Source organism: Chinchilla lanigera, unplaced genomic scaffold (genome assembly GCF_000276665.1).
Source record: "Chinchilla lanigera isolate Chin_1 unplaced genomic scaffold, ChiLan1.0 scaffold00029, whole genome shotgun sequence".
NCBI classification, from domain to species: domain Eukaryota; kingdom Metazoa; phylum Chordata; class Mammalia; order Rodentia; family Chinchillidae; genus Chinchilla; species Chinchilla lanigera.
This window is the reverse complement of record NW_004955430.1, coordinates 7,926,384-7,940,378: the sequence shown is the minus strand read 5'-3', so window position 1 is coordinate 7,940,378 and position 13,995 is coordinate 7,926,384. Positions and strand designations below refer to the sequence as shown.

The following is a 13,995-nucleotide window of genomic DNA, read 5'->3' as shown; positions in this document are numbered from 1 at the left end:
TGTGCGGGGGAGAACCGGACGTTCCGGCTGTCTTCCGAAATCCTAACATTTTCACTTTAAGTTTAGGGCCATATTTTAGATGAAAATATTCTCCAATAAAAATTTCATTTTTTCTAAGGTAGTGTTTGCCTACAAATGTTCAAATAAGATTGTTTAGTTTTTTATAACTTAGTTTTTCCCAGATAATTTTACCATAGGACTTCTCAGAGTCTTTAATAGGATAAAATAAATAAATAAATAAAAGCACAGATCTCCAGGAAGAGGGCTATTCCCCAACTTATTTTACTATGTCACCAACTGGGAGTGTGGGGCATATTTATTTTGTTTGCAGTATTAATGATAGAATGTAGGGATACTGTACCACTGAGCTACATCTCCAACCCTTTTATTTTAAGAAAGGGTCTCACTCAGTTATCCTGGCTGGGCTCAAACATGTGATCCTCCTGCCTCAGCCACCCAAGTAGCTGGAATTAGAGGTATGTGCTACCAGCCCAGCTATGAGACACATTTTTCATACCATGTTCCCCAGGAAGGTTTGCAGGTACCCTAATTAGCTTCTCAGAGTAGCATTTACACAGCCATTGGAAATCTTGTAGTTTACAATTGTTGCCAAACTATTTTCAAGTAAGTTTGGTAATAGCCCATTGACATTGGTTCTTTTCACTGTATCCCAGCCTAACTTAGTGTACATTTCCCTCATCCATTTTAGGAATTAGCTTCCTGCTTATGAATTATCATACTGCATTCTACCATGCCCAAGAGGAACCACATATGACTGTTATGTGGTCAGCAAAGGAGCACATGCTATGGGCAGTGGGTGCACTGTGCTTCATGACTACCTTCTTCATTGCAGGTGAGACTGCCAAGAAAGAAATTATAATTAATAGTAATATGTTTAATTTGGAAGTTCAATGATAGAGATTAAGAAAGCATTTGAGAACTGTACATGTTCAGTGTATAGGGACATACTTGATGAATGTATTCTTAAGTGAGGTTTTTATCCTTGCTATATCCTTGATATTGTGTGGTAATTTATCTACTCACTGTTGCAAGGATATATTTACCATCTGTAGTAGTCAGTTTTGTGTCACTATGACCAAATACCTGAGAAAAGCCACTGAAAGGAGGAAAAATTTATTTGGCTTATGATTCCAGAGATTTCAGTCCATGGTTGTCTGACTCCAAGTCACTATGGGAGGGTAACACTGGGAGTCCTGAAGTGAAGTTGTTTTTATGTTGTTCTGAGTCCCAGACTTAAACAATCAACCCCTTTCTGAGATGGCGCCTGATTAAGTATTCTGGCAATGTGATGGGTTGCCACACCTGAGTTCCTCTCTGGATGTTGCCTGCCATGTGAAAGGAACCCTCTTGGAGCAAAGCCCTGCACAGTTTTTGGAGTTCACAGTGGTCATGGGTTCTGCTGCCATTTCTCCCTGGATCTCCCAGCCCTGGGAGCTTACCTTGCTTCTGAGATCCAGATTCCCCTCCCCACAAGCCAGGGAAAGAGTACATATTGTTTTGTTCTCTTCTCTGCTTTGTGGACCATCCTTCCAACTTTTCTGGAGCTTCTAATTTTTCCTGTCAGCGTCTTCCAGATTCTTGGTGAATTTCTGAATTTCTGAATTTACCAAGTTGTTTTCCAATATCTGTATTTCATCTCTAGAGGCTGAATTTTGCTACTGATCACCACTCCACCATTTTCCTTGCCTTTTTCTTTTTTAAAGCTCTATTTGTTGTTGATTTTTTCCAGACATCCAAGAGATAAGTTTGTAAATCTCGTGCCATTTTATTAATCTTTAACTGAGTATTTACTTTCCAGTGAATGGAATATTAGTTTTGCAACCTAGTATGCCTCTTCCTGGCCTGAAGAGATCAGAGTACTAAAGAAACTAAAACCACTGTCAGAACCTTGACAAATACTGTAATAAGATGGTCTCAATTCCTATGTTAGCCACAGAAGAGCCCAGAGAATGATATGGCCTAGATGTTTAGGAGGCTAAACCATCTAGGTATTTGTGTAAATACACTCTGTATAATTCCATATAGCAAATCACCTAATGATGCATTCCTTAGAGTATATCTCCATTGTAGTGTGATATATTGCTATAAAAAGAAGTCACAGATAAGAAAAATTTTAATGTACCAGTAGATAAAGGGTCAAAAGTCACAGTGTATAATTCACCAGAAAATACAACTAGCTAACAGATGCATGAGTGTGAATCAACGAGAATATGTAAGTAATTATGAAAAAATCAGGGGTTTTTTTTGGGGGGGTCTACTTACTTGGCAAAGTTCTTTTTAAATTATAGGCATACCTTGGTACTTGAGTGCTTTGAAATTTGTTGAATTTGGTAGCTGATGAGGTTTTTTTTTTGGTCTTTTTGAGGCAGGGTGTCCCTGTGCAGTTCAGGCTGGCCTTGAGCTGACTTTGTAGCCCAGGCTGGTCTCGAACTCACAACGATCCTCCTGCCTCAGCCTCCTGAAGGCTGGGATTACAGGCGTGTGCTACCACGCCTGCTGCTGATGAGTTTTGATGTAAACATTTTGTCTTGGTATTTGTAGTTTGTTTACTACTTGAGGGAAAACCTAGAATTTCATGTTGATTGTCACATGACTCGCTACCCTTTGCAGCCAAAACAATTTGCTTGGTACTTAACGAGGAGTGCCAAGGAACTTGTATTCCAGTGCAAGTAGGGGTGGAGTTAAAGGGAGACGCCTCTGGTGCTGGTGGAGGTTAAAATTGGTTCAGCATTTCTGTATAGTAATACTAGCAATGCTTATATTTGAAATCTTAAAAATGTTTATATCCAATAACTTTTGACCTGGTGAGCCTTAGGGAATTCCTAAATAAATAATAAGCTACTTAGTCAAATAGTTATATAAAAGGGGGTTTAGCATAGTTTTACATAAGAATATCTCCAATGTTTAAAAGTAGGACAGTAATTACCTAAATTATAGTCTGTCAAAATTAAAATTTATTTATGTAGAAATCACAGTATGTGAAAAGGCTACAAAATGGAATCAGGGCTGGGGATACAGCTGGGTGGAGCATTTGCAAGGCACGTGGGAGGCCCTTAATTGAGTCTCAGTGCTACCAAAAAAAAGGGAAAAAGGCCAATTAAGGAAATATGCTCATACTCGTCCACACATACCTGCAAAAAAACAAAGTGTAAAATCAGAATTTAATACAACTTGGTGATGAGATTATGAGTCATATTTTTGTTTGTTTGTTTGTTTTTGGTTTTTTTCCGGTACCGGGAATTGAACTTACAAGCTTGCACTTACCAGGCAGGCACTGTGCCTCTGAGCTAAATACCCAGCCCCCTAAGTTTTATTTCTTTATTTTGCCATTTACAAAGAAGTTGTAAAATTATGTAAGTCTTATCAGAAACACTGAAAGAATACTAGAGATGGAAAAGCATCACATTCTCAAGATCATTCATGTTTATTTGCAGTTTTGCATCAATCGGAGCACAGGGCGCTATATAAAGGTTCAGCTGACATGCATCGTCCACCTGTCTGTGTTACTGGCCTGGGGTGCAAGTGACCACCAAGGGGAAGACTCCAGGTTTAGGTGAAACCCAGGAGATACTTGCAAGGAGTTGTAATTCAGCCCCTGCCTCAGGCCCACTTTCAGGTACTGCTCTGTCCTTATGAATGCACAGCAGAGACCTTGGGCTGCATAGAGAAAGATTATGCAAAGGAGCATTCAGACTGTGCGGCTCATGTAACCGTGTCAACATCCTCGGCACACTGACCTCTGGCAACCAAGTGCAATACACAATTTTGCCATAAGGTGGTGCTCCAGGCCTGACAGACATTTGTGAATTGACCTGTACACAGTACATCTCTTTCCAAACGCAGAACTAGTTATAATTTGGGGGCAAAACGCCTTTCCCAGACATATTTTCTCAAGCAGGAAAAAAATTGGTGGCAGGTAAATAGGCTGTCCAGTACAGATCAGTCTATGTATGTAAAGAGCAGTCAATGGACTGCTTGTTTTGTAAAAATAATTTTGCAATTAATCTCGTTATTTCTTAGATGATAAAATAGTGAGTAAACCTCTCCAAAATGAATTTATTTGTTGATAGTTAAAGTTACTTTAATAAAGCATTTTGCACTCCTAGTTTAATAACATACATTCTTGTATGTTCCTGGAACATGTAATTACTCAAGTGTCTCACAAAACCTGAACTTTGAAAGATGTTTTTCTTAACTTAGGAAAACAGAACCCAGGTTGAGAAGATCAGAGGAAAATGATTTCTTGGGGTATTTCCTCTGATAGGTTTTGTTTGCTTGTTTCTGTTTCTGTTTTGTTTTTTGAGACAGGGTCTCTCTATGTAGACCAGGCTGGTGTTGAACTTACTATATACACCATATAGTCCAGGTTGGCCTTGAACTTGAGCTGATCCTCCTGCCTCAGCCTCCTGGGTGCTTGGATTATAGGTATGCATCACCATGCCCTGCTTCTGTGTGTTTTCTGTCAGATCTCATGGGCTTATGTGTTTATTCTGTAGCCCTGGCCCTATGCCGACCATGCAGAAGGCACTCGGTAAGTGTCACTGTCTTTTAGGAAAGTGAACTCTTGGGGAAGAGGAAAAGATTGCCTGGAATTGCTGCCTAACAGCGAAAGAGAGTGAAGCACAGTGGCTTCCCTTTTCAAGTAAGTAGCTCTTACTTCCCCAAGTAAGTCACACATTTCCTAATAACTGTTCAGTGCGAACTCATGGGGAACAAGAACTGCTCAGGGGAGATTTTCTGTGGTTGCTTCGCACATGCATCTTTGCAGTAGCTCTGCTAATTACATGAAGTGAGTATATTTTCACAGGAAAAAAACCTCTACCCCATTACAATGAAATAGTAGGATTTGAACACTGAAGGAAAAAGAAAATGAAAGTGAACCCCCTCCATTTTTTTTTACCATCTGTAAGATAGCAAGGCAGGGAGGAAATAGTGCATTCCAGTGAGGCAGTGACTCTGATATAAATGCAAAGGTAGAGTGACTATAGTGGAATGTCACAGAGTACACAAGGAAAGTTGGAAACCAGTTAAATTCCAGATGGAAATTGTGATCTAGAAACCCTCATAAAACGCTGCGGACTTGTGGGGAGAGGTAAGTATATACGGATGAAGCGTGAACTATCAGGTGTCTTTTCACTGCATTTGCTGCTACTAATCTGAATAGACTGGGTAATGTGGAAGAAGAAATTAAGGGCTCTCTCACAGAGAGAGTGTTTAAGCACAGAGGATGTAGATATAAAAGTGTGCCTTGGGTTGAGATCTGACAGGCAGAGCTGCCTATGCCTCTGATTTTTCACTGCATAATCTTGCATCTTCCTTTCCCTTCAAGGCCTTTCTGCCCAGGAAGTGGACAAGCCAGTCAGGGAACGCACAGCAGATCCAGGTTGCATGGTCATTCCTCCGCTTAGGGAGCCAGAAAGGCACACCTGGGAACTCCTGGGTCTCCAGCACTGCTCGCAGCAGGGCCAAGATGGGCTGCGGGCCAGAGCATGAAGCCCTGGAATGACTGAAACTTAGTTTTCATCCTGGCAACATGGAGGCCAAAATTAAAATGATGTTCAATTATTTAAAATGAGTATTTCTTCCACTGACTGTCATGGACTAAGATTTATACCCCCGTACTCATAACGCTATTTAGGAGTTCATGGTGCCTCTCCATCTGTCAGCCCCTCCATCTGTGTCTTTGCCCCTGCATCCTGCTACCCTTTGCCAGAACCTTCTTGATTATCTCTACTCAATTACTTTTCCATGGTAACTTTCGTAGCAGATGTAAAAACCTGGTACTTTAATTGGATGAGGTTTTTTTTGTCGGGGGGAATCAGGGGAGGTGCCAAGATTGAACCCAGATCTTACACATGCTAAATGCACAAATACCAAGCTACCTCCAATTCCTTGGAATGCATTTTACAGAGTATGTTAATAGAAAAATTTAAGGTTCAATAAGGCCAGCACATCAGGAGACAAATGCCGTTGAAAAGGTAGTTATTACAGTTTAAGACTAGGAGCCATGCCACACCACACTGGGCCACAGTGGGCCAACACCAAAGTTGGTCCTGGGCAGAGGAAGAGAGAGAACTCCTGGCTTGGGCCTTTATTGCGGGAAGAAGGGATGGGCCCTGGGGGGCTGTCGCTGGCTGTGCGCAGTAGCCTGGAGTAATTAGAGCAGGATAGTGGATGGAACGGTGGGGGAAACCACGAAAAGGCAGCCTGAGGTATGGGTCCTGAATGCATGTTGTAGTCTGACGCGGTTGCTCAGACCTGTAATTCCAGCAGTCTGGGAGGCTAAGCCAGGAGAATCACAAGTTGCAATCCAGCTTGAGTAGCTTAGCAAGATTCTAAAAAATAAAAAAGGGCTGGAGATGTAGGTCAGTGTGAAGGCTCCAGTTTCAATATCCAGTATTTAAAAAAAAAAAAAAAAGCAAGTTCTTTGCTCTCCCCAAGCCACAAAGCCCAGCAGGTGTGTTCATTCTCACCTGGAATTTGCTGGCCCTGGGAGGCTGGGAGTTGGGGGCAGGCCCTCTGGAACCAGCAAGGCCCAGCGTCAGGGCATTAGAAATACATAACAGAGAAAGATATTGCTAACATTACTAAATGTGCATATAAATATGAAGTGAATATTTAGAGAATTGGATTTTAAAGTGTTGATTATTCATCAATGAGGTACCCTCCAATTTGCAAAATTGACTTTCTTTCCTTCAGTGGGGTGTTACGGTTTGTGTCTGTGTGTCCCCCCAAAGCCTCATGCGGTCATGGGGCAGGCTTTTACAGTTTGATTGATTATGGGTGTGAGAGCTACACCTGCTCTGGGGTGGATAGTTTGCATATGTAAGGGACAGGAAGGGGCTGCTTGCTGCCATTCCTCCCTTGTGTGCTTGTTGCTTTTGCTGTGTTCTGCCGCCATGAGCTATAGCCCTCTGCCATGTGCTACTCTGCCTTGTAACCTGCCAAGTATGGACTAAAACCTCCACAAACTGTAAGAGAAATAAACCTTGCCTTCCTTAATTTTGGGCATCAGGTATTTTGTCCCAGCAATGAGAGAAAAGTAACCATGACATGGGGTTTTTAACTTTTCATCATTTTGGCCCTATACAACTTTTGTTAAATTTGTCCCTAGACATTAATCTGCTTCATTGCTATTGTGAGTAAGTGATCTACATCCTGAGAAGTGGTGCTGGGATCCCACACTTCAGGCTTGTGTCAGGTCTTGGCCATCCTATTGAAAACCTGCTCAAATTCTCACAAGAAGTCCATGAGCAGAGCTTTGGCAACTGTTCTGCACATGTGCTCCAGGATCTTGTAATTAACAGGTTACCACTACTTCCCCAGCCAGCTTTGCCATGCCCTAATCTCCTATCTCATTTCCCCTGAGAGACACAAAACCCTATAATTTGTCATAGGGTTTGAGGAAGTTGGAGATCTCTGTTTTCTATAGCTTCTTCAAACTGGAAGGGGCTGCAGTCACTACCTCCTGGAAATTATATGCTCCCCAATTATCTTGGGGCTCTGTGGCTCCCTGGCTGGGTTGAAGAAAGAAAAACCTGTCAGAAAACTATGAGAAAAGAGTTAATTACCGTTGAGCTTCTCTATTAGCCCAAATATGAGGAGTAGGTCAGATTTCCACATTTCCTTAGCTGCACAGGAGTCTTGCTTTTTTAATGTTCTTTTTTATTTTAAAGAGAATAGAAAACAATAAAAATGATACAGAATTTCAAAGCAAGATGATAGGAAATTGACAATGGCTATTGTATTGCATATTGTTATCTTCAAAGAGGTTGCTGAGATTACCAGATATAGGAGTGTAAGATTGATCAAACAATATAAGCACTAATTGTTCCTTTCCATGAACTAATAGAAATTAGTAGTATAATAATCTTAGCTATCTGTATATATATATATTTTTCCTTTTTTTCTCCTTTCCCCCATCCCAGTTGTTCTTTTCTTTTGAGCAGTTTCTTTCCCTTTCACAACATCTATTGTACCTTTTGGATTTTATTTACTCTTTCAGTTTCTTATACTAGGGAGATAACATGACGTTTACCCATATGAATCTGATTTATTTCACTTATGAGTATGCTCTCTAGAAGTTTTGCTTTTTGAAGAGAAATCTCAAGTCTTCCAGAGGCTCACAGGAATAGCTTTCCCCTTTTGGGTGATTTTGTTCTTCAGACAGTTCAGATGGGACTGGCTTTAATCTAGAAAGGTGAGTCCAATTACCTACATGCACCTCCTTTACTGCAGTGGTGTGGCAAGGATTGCTGAGAAGGGGCCCTTGCAGTTTGGCTTTAACTGGTTGGTGGATGTCTCATCTCTCTAAGTTTTTATAAGCACTTGGTCTCCAGGACAGAACATAGGTAATGCTCCTGGGCCAACAACTGGCAGACTTTGTTCCTGTACACTTGAATAGCCTGTTGTACCTGGATTAATGAGCTATCATGAGAGTACGCTGGTCTCTGGGCCTGCTGTCGTATCAGACAATAGAAACGGCCTCTCGTATAACATCTCCAATGGGCTCAGACTCGGCCAGTTTTGGGCGTGTTACTAACCCTCACGAGCACTATTGGCAGCACTTGGAGCCAGGACTTGGATGTCTCTTGGCAGAGTTTTGCCGGAGCTTACTTTAGGGTCTGGTTCTACCTTTCCAGAAGATTGAGGCCCACTTCCCATGTAGGACTTTTACAGTTTGTCACTATGCCCCTTGAGAAAGGACCAGAATGGCTCTTCAGGGACTTGGACTAAGGGCAGGGCCTGAGGGGTTCTGGGGCTGACCTTTTTGCTTCCCTGTCAGCCTTTGATTTCCCAAGGAGACTTCAGACATGTCTCTTTGGTGCCCTTCACAGCGCATGACTCTGATGCCTGGGAAGATGGACTGCCTCCAGGAGGTGTAGAATTTCCTGCCTGTTTTATAGGTGACTGACGAAGCTACCTCCACAATGAGCCACACTTCCTCAGGGTTTTGTCCTGCCTGCTTGCATAGGTGTGGGACATAATTGCTTACAAGAGTGGCTAACCCTGGACCTGTAGGCATCAAGGAAGCAGGGTTAATAGTAGTGCGAGTCTTTATGATACCCTCAGGGATGTCTAAGAGCATGGCCTGATACTCAGTGAGCTGTTCCCCTTTATCACAAGTAAACTTTTGTCTCCGGAATAGCTCTGTTTGGGACTGCTAGTCTTCTCTGTCCCAAACTTAACTTTGCAGTTTCTTCTGTTAGTATAGTTGCAAAGAATTGCTTGTTAGGGTCTCTTTGACCCCAACTATGGGTATAGATGCAGAGGAGCATTTTCTAGAGAAGTCAAAACAGACTGAAATAATTGAACTGACTCACCCAAGATTACAACAGGGCCATAGGTGTCTATGGCCCCATCTGAACTTTTTGTAGCTTACACTGAATATCTGGGGCTGATTGACCAATAAAATGATGATCCACTAGTGCTTCTCCCTTCCTGGGAGGTGGATCTATATTAGGATATTAAGGAACGACTTCTTCTAATTGGTTACAGAAGACGGCTGGATTTCCCTCTGTGCCCTATATGACCCTGCTCACTTTATCATTAACAGACATTTTAATGCACCTCTTTGTTCCCTTGGTAGCATACTGTACATCATTTCTACTCTGTGACTAGTATTATAGACCCAGTTGGCTCTATTGACGGGGGAACAGCCTCTCCAGGTTGGTTTCCTTTCCAAAGCACACTACGCACCTGCATAATTCCTAGCCTCTTTAGCATTCTGTCTGTTATCTGGGGTACACCGAGTGGCCAAGATGAATTTGACGTCTCACTGTGATAAATCAAAAGCAAGGGTCAAAGTGTGAAGCTCATCTGCAAACTTACTGGGGTCCTCTGACAGTTGGCCCAGTCATCCTTGCACTGCTGGACATCCGCTACTGAAAAGGGGCCCTGCACCATAGTATTCCCTTCCACCCCTGGGACTTCTCTTAGGGGCGGGATAAGTCATGAATTAGGGTGGTAAGAAGCTCCACTTCAGGTCCAGCCTCTGGGGCTTAATGCTGTCTGAGGAGCATGATGAGGGGCTGAGGAACACTGGGCTTCCCCCGGGCACTAGGCTGTAATGGAGTTCCTGAGTAACCTGGAGGGATGGACCTGATTTATTGGTTTAGGGACTAGAAGGAGGAGGTCAAGGAGACCTCCCAGCCCCATCAAACAGGTCAGAGAAACCCACAGCCTCCTGAGAGACAAGTGGGACGGAGTCATCCGGAAATCTTTCTCCTTGGGGGCCTCTCCAAGCACCCAGGTTCCTGAGCATTCCCATTGACAGAGGGTCACAAAAGCCTGAACGTAACACTCGAAGTTGGCACTAACGATGTTCTAGCAAGAGGGGAGTGAGTGCAACTTTCCGTCTTACTTTAGAATGCAGTAGTGAGGTTGGGTCACCTCTCTCAGTAATTCAATTTACCTTGGGGCTGGGGATTTAGCTCAGCGGCAAAAGCGCCTGCCTGGCAAGCGCAAGGTGGTGAGTTCGGTTCCCGGTACCGGAGAAAAAACAAAAACAAAAAAAACAAAAACAAATCAATTTACCTTCAGAAATGAATCAATCCTGAACAAGATATTCAAATAACAGAAAGCACTGTTTGGTGGAGACATGAAGAAGGGCTTTGCTGGGTGTGGTGGCACAAACCTGTAATCCCAGCACTTGGGAGGCTAGGGATTACTGCGAATTTGAGGTCAGCCTGGGCTACAAAGTGAGTTGAGGGCTAGCCTGAACTGCATAGGGAGACCCTGTCTGAAAAAGAAAAAAGAAAAGAAGGCAGGGGAAGACTTTATTTAACTAGAAGAAAACCTTCGATGTTAAAACTCCTGATTCCTATAATTTCAAGTTATTGCTAAAACATTTTGTAAAGGAAAATATAATCCCTCACTCACTGGCCTGTGCCAATAGGGAAAGAAAAAACAGAACTGATGAATGCCCTGAAATATTGCAGTGAGACAACACGCAGCCATGCTCACCTCCACTACATCCTCCCCCATACCATGACCAAAATCAAGTGACAATAGCACCAGCTTTCTTATCCTGTGATATTCTATTTAAGTCCAACACCAAAACTGTCATTTACAGGTTGAAAAGTTAATACTCCCCTCAGAAGGCATAAAAAATGGCTTCTAAATTATGCTCTGTTATACATTTAAAGCTGGCCTCTCCTTTCAACTTGCAAATGCATACAAACATGCTCAGAGGCTCAAAAGAGATGGACAAAGCTTTATGAATATTCATATAAAACTTCTAATTATACACTGTGTTTCAGTAACTCAATGTCAATTGATAAAAAGCAGTGGTCTTTAAGTTTTGTTTTTGTTATGGCTGTGTCTAGATGTCCTCCCAAAGTCTCATGTGGCCACAGGTAAGGCTTTTCAGATATGGCTGGATCTACAGGGTGTGACTGATTCATGGTGCAATCCTAGAATTAAGGGTGCTAGGGTTAAGGGAGTGAGAGCTACCTGCCAAGGGTGGTTAGCCTGGATACAATATGAGAGACAGAAAGAGGCTTGCTGCTACTTACTTGTTTGTTGCTTGCTTGCTTTGCTACCTTCTGTCTGCCATGAACTGTTTCTCATCTGTGGTGCCCCCCTGCCTTGGAGCCAGCTTATTGTGGACTGAAACCTCTACAAACTGTGAGCTAAATAAACCTTTACTTCTTTAACTTTGAGTATCGTGTATTTTGTCTCAGCAATGAGAAAAGTAACTAGGATAGTTTTTAAACTAATTGGAAAGTATGTACTCTGTGCAGTCTGAAATTCCCAATCATTGTATGAATGATGGTCTGGCTGTGAAGCTGCTGAATATACTCCCTGGCATGGGCGATGGCCACCTTTGGTGCCTCAGGTTTGGGGAGGGGGAGACCTGCTACCAACTTTATAAAATAAAGGCAATAAACCCTCTCCATGATCCCAAAGTGACGTCTGCCATGGTAAGGAAGGTAGTTCAATCACTGGCCTCACCTGTGAAGTGGACTAAGCTACAGGGGGAAGAGAAAGAGAATTGTAGGAAAGAACTACTATCCATGATCATAAAGCTTGACCAACTGACTGGTTCCTGTCCTTTCCCTGACAGGATCCTGAGATTACAGAGCTAATGGCTGGTTGGAGCAGACTAGTCTAGGCACTATGCTGAGTGTTGGAAAAATAGAGTGAGCAAGACTAGCAAGGTCCTACTTCCATGCAATTTACATTTGGGAGAGGAAAGACAGGAATCACGGTAATAATTTTGGTTGGTGGCTGTGAATAGAATAAATCAGAGTGGTGTGACAGAGACTAATGAGGTGGTGGGGGCAACTAGACATTGGGGATGTCAAAGACATTTGATGTAAGACCACAGTGAGTCACCCTTGAGTGTATTCAGGGTCAGATATTGCAGGTAGAGGAAATAAGGAATACATACCAATGGTAAGCGCTTGGCTTATTCTAGGGAAAGAAGACAGACTAGCAGGCAGAAACAAACTAACCAAAGGTAAATCTTATGGCTGACATCTAGACGACCCACCAATGCCTCATGCACTCGTAGTGCTGCAGCAAGCAGAAACATCAAAACAACACCCAGGATTTGGAGGCAGATTTATTTATATAGACAGTCCCTGTCTGGGATCATTCCCGCAATATCAGGCCCTGATCTCTGGTGGTCTAGGGCTTATACAGAATAAGCAAGCAGGAAATACAGAGGCAAAATGGCTTGCCAGTTGGGGATTGGTTCTTACAATATGCATCATAGTGACCAGTGACGCATCACAGTGACCAGCCGTTTCTAAGAAACAAAAGTAAGAGGAACGGTAACCGGAATGATTATTTGGGCAACTAACAAACTGAAGTATACTGGCTGGGGGTGGGGGGCGTCTTCTGCTACAATAGGTGGGACTTTTGGGAGATGATTAGGGGTATGTGGTACTGGATGAGTATGCATGGAGATTATGTATATATCTATTCCTCTTCTTCCCTTGATGGCTCATGCTTTATGCTGCAGGGCAATGAGCAAACACACCACCCCAAAAATGCAGCTGACTGATCCTGTGTTCTGCCTGATGTGGACATGTGCACTCCCTATGTCTTACCTGGGGAAGGGGGTTGGCCCTACTCCTTTTGCACAAAAGAACCCGAGTCTACTACCTGACAAACCACCCCCAAATGAAATGTGAGGATCTCCATCTCATTCACCCAGAGAAGAATCAGAAGAAGTACCATGACTAGGCTGTGGTGGAAAGAGGGTTTTTATCTACATTTTCTCTGTAAAACAAATAAATGCAGCCCACCCCAACTGAGCAGGTAACTTTTGGCAGGCATATTATGAAATGATCACCTCCCACTCAGCCTCCCACTATTACTCCACCTGTATCTCAAACCCATCTCCAGGGTTCTCCTGGCAGCCAGGATGTGTGGGTGCAGGGCTCTCTCCATGCTATGATGTTCCACACCAATGCAGCTGTCCTCAGTAGCGGGGTGCAGAGTGTGGTCCATGAGAGCTTCTCTTCCCGCTGGTGGGAAGGGCTGAGGTGACGCCCTTTTCTGCATCACTGCCCTGAGATGGGTACTGGGTGGAGACGGGGAAAGGGAATGTGGTGGGAGGAGGGGCTGGGATGTGGCCACACAACAGGCCAGTAGCTGTGTGCACAGCATAGATCTGCAGCTGCCAGACCCACACGATGGGTGGGTGAACGAAATGCTGCAGGCATGGGTAACAGTGACCTGCACCCGGGAGGGTGACAGGGAAGTATGTACGCGCAGGCAGGGCCCAGGGTCTGGCAGGGGCACCATGCCCAATGCCAGCCCTCCTTGGTGAGCGTCAGCCAGCCCTCTGGTTCCCGAGAGCAGAAAGCATCCGGGCATGGTCAGGTCTGGGGTTTAGATGAGAACTTGGGCTGTGAAGCAGTGAAGGACATGCTGCGTGTCAGGAGCTACAAGGACGCCCACCCCTGCCTGCCCGCTCTGCACACACAGCCGCTCACCTCAGCACTCAGCGTCACCGGCTCC

The 13,995-nt window shown here is 43.6% G+C and overlaps 2 long non-coding RNA genes across 4 annotated transcripts in view; one reads left to right on the top strand and one right to left on the bottom strand.

Moving 5' to 3' along the window:
- Positions 1-5,586, top strand: part of LOC102024366 — a 25,114-nt gene extending 19,528 nt beyond the window's left edge. For all 3 annotated transcript variants that reach the window (XR_001234570.1, XR_001234569.1, XR_001234568.1), the window contains exons 3-5: positions 710-853; positions 4,574-4,663; positions 5,351-5,586. This is a non-coding gene — a long non-coding RNA (uncharacterized LOC102024366). The remainder of the gene's footprint in view (positions 1-709; positions 854-4,573; positions 4,664-5,350) is intronic.
- LOC102024711 lies at positions 2,958-13,995 on the bottom strand. The gene is made up of 3 exons (XR_261422.2): positions 13,971-13,995; positions 13,355-13,555; positions 2,958-3,091 (listed from the first exon to the last, which is right to left on the bottom strand). It is a non-coding gene; the product is annotated as an uncharacterized LOC102024711 (long non-coding RNA).